The sequence below is a fragment of the Apodemus sylvaticus genome, chromosome 11 (genome assembly GCF_947179515.1).
Source record: "Apodemus sylvaticus chromosome 11, mApoSyl1.1, whole genome shotgun sequence".
Lineage (NCBI taxonomy): Eukaryota > Metazoa > Chordata > Mammalia > Rodentia > Muridae > Apodemus > Apodemus sylvaticus.
In genome coordinates this window covers 40,697,755-40,701,037 of record NC_067482.1, presented here as the reverse complement: position 1 = coordinate 40,701,037, position 3,283 = coordinate 40,697,755, and positions in this window count along the sequence as shown.

Here is a 3,283-nt window from a genome sequence, read left to right as displayed (position 1 = left end):
CCTGAAAAATTAAGAATTAATTTGTTTGTTTGTTTATTATTTATTTTGTTAGTTAATTAAACTTTCTGAAATATATACTAAGAGTAACTGATGGTGTGGTTATAGCTATCTTCCTATTAAAGAAGATAGTACTTGGAAGAATAAATTAACTATTCAGGAGAAAAAAAACATATGCTGGAAAATCACTTATTTAAAACCTGCCATCTTCAACTACTTTATTAAATTTTCACATTTTCTTATTGTGACTCTAGGTTGACTACAATTTTTCTAAAAGAAATCACCAATGTTCTTTCTCTCCCCACGTACTTCATTCTTAGCAGTTTAGAGAAAGATTTTAAACTTGGTGTGGTAGATAGCTACACATTTGTCCTAAGCAATGCAAGTTTTCACTTTAAAAAAGAAGCACACACACACACACACAACAGAGAAAGTAAAAAGTAAGAGCTGATAATAATATTTTTATTTTATAAATATTACCTATAAAATATTTCCTAATTCTACTTGAGAATGTCTATTAAGGATCTGGAACACTTTCTTCATTTTGCCCAGAATGTTCCCCATGTGTTCTGAATGAGTCAGATGGGAAAAGACTCCATATAGCTAGGCTAAGGACACACTCCGCGAACTTTTCCCCTGTGCCCATGTCCTCAAGGGTCTTCCCCAGTTTCTTTTCTATTAGTTTCAGTGTGTCAGGTTTTATGTGGAGGTCCTTGATCCACTTGGAGTTGAGCTTAGTACAAGGAGATAAGAATGGATCAATTTGCATTCTTCTGCATGCTGACCTCCAATTGAACCATCACCATTTTTTGAAAAGGCTATCTTTCTTCCACTGGATGTTTTCAGCTCCTTTGTCAAAGTGTGGGTTCATTTCTGGGTCTTCAATCCTATTCCATTGATCCGCTTGCCTGACATTGTACCAAAACCATGCAATTTTTATCACTATTGTTCTGTAGTAACGTTTGAGGTCTGGGATACTGATTCCCCTAGAAATTCTTTTACTGTTGAGAATAGTTTTAGCTATCCTGGGTTTTTTGTTATTCCACATGAATTTGAGAATTGACAAATGCGACCTCATAAAATTACAAAGTTTCTGTAAGGCAAAGAACACTGTCAAAAGGGCAAAATGTCAACCAACAGATTGGGAAAGGATCTTCAACAACCCTAAATCCGACAGAGGGCTAATATCTAATATATACAAAGAACTCAAAAAGGTAGACCCCAGAGAAACAAATAACCCTATTAAAAAGTGAGGTACAGAGCTAAACAAAGAATTTTCACATGAAGAACTTTGAATGGCTGAGAAGCACCTTAAGAAATGTTCAACATCATTAATCATTAGGGAAATGCGAATCAAAACAACCCTGAGAGTTCACCTCACATCAGTCAGAATGACTAAGGTTAAAAACTCAGGAGATAGCAGGTGTTGGCGAGGATGTGGAGAAAGAGGAACACTCCTCCACTGCTGGTGGGATTGCAAGATGGTACAACCACTTTGGAAATCAGTCTGGCGGTTTCTCAGAAATCTGGGCATGACAATTCTGGAGGACCCTGCTATACCTCTCCTGGGCATATACCTAGAGGATTCCCCAGCATGCAATAAGGACACATTCTCCATTATGTTCATAGCAGCCTTATTTATAATAGCCAGAAGCTGGAAAGAACCCAGATGTCTCTCAATGGAGGATTGGATACAGAAATGTGGTATATTTACACAATGGAATACTACTCAGCTATTAAAAACAATGAATTCATGAAATTTGTGGGCAAATAGTTGGAATTGGAAAATATCATCCTAAGTGAGATAACCCAATCACAAAAGAATACTCATGGAATGCAATCACTGATAAGTGGATATTAATTAGCCCAGAAGCTCTGAATTCTCAAGACACAGTTAGCATATCAAATGATACCCAAGAAGAGGGAAAGAGAGGGCCCTGGCTCTGAAAAGAGTTGATCCAGCATTGTAGGGGAGTACCAGGACAGGGAAATGGGGGGGGGGGTGATTAGGAAATAGGTAAAGAGAAGAGAGCTTATGAGACCGATGGGGAGGGGGGAACTGGGAAAGGGGGAAGCATTCGGAATGTAAACAAAGAATATAGAAAATTTTTAAAAATTTTAAAAAAAGGACACAGTCCCTTTACCTATGCTCACTAGCTGATAGTCACTTCTGTTAATTCTGAGTGTGTGACCTTGACTCAGACTGAAGCCAGGAATGCCAGATGACAAGAGAACAAACTGATAAAGAGCTGGCAGAATAAGGTATTAGAAAGGCAGGGATGGCTATTTGGATACAAATTCTAGAAGAGATCAGAGACTTTTGAATTTTTACTCCTATGTTTTTTGACAGACATTTTTTATTTTAAAACAGTGAATTTAGAAACCCCTGAGAGTAATCCACATAATTATAGCCATCTGTAGGTTACTGTCAATGATAAATTTTAAATTAAACTACATTTAAAAAGCAGCCTTAACTCTAAGAGCTCCATTAATCATAAATATTCAACTCACACTTGTTAAATATATCAAAGTTATTCAGTTCAATAAAATACAGGGAGCCTTGCTAAAGTTGGATATAGTAATTCATACAGCTGATTTTATAAATAAGGACTTCTCATTAGTGATGTGCACGAAGTAGCTATGAGTTATGAAAACTAAAATCAAGACTTAGTAATAAATCTTTTAACAATTTTTAATATAAAGTACTTAAAATTTAATACCATAAGTTTCTCAGCCCATTAAAAAAATTGTTAGTACGAAGCACAGAGACTGATTTCTCTTGAGAATACACTAGCTTTAGGTAACATGCCAAGCTTTATGCAACAGCTATTTGGCTTCTTACATAATTCCGTTTTGTATTTTATTTAAATCATAAGTGTGTTAGAAGGATTATATAGACCAGACACGTACCTGCCTCTGTGTATGCTATGAGGGAAGATCCTCCAACAAAGGTAGCTGTACTTGGGAAATTAAAACTAATCAGTAGGTGAAAAGATGACGCACTGGCTATATATAAAATTTTCTAAATCTGTACTCTGACAAAGTGGACAGATGACACAGCCAAGAAAGCAAGGCTGCCAACAACCAAACACAGTATCTTATAACACTTTTTATGGTTTGCAAACAGAGAGAGCAACATGCAGCCGAGAGTATGATAATATGGGGAAATACATCCAGTGTCCTTATGTGCAAGTCCACTAAACTGTGGCTCAAGATTATTTTACTGGAAGTAACCCAGAGAGAGCAAGGGGCTTGAAATGCCTTCTCCCACTCTGGTTTTCAGCCC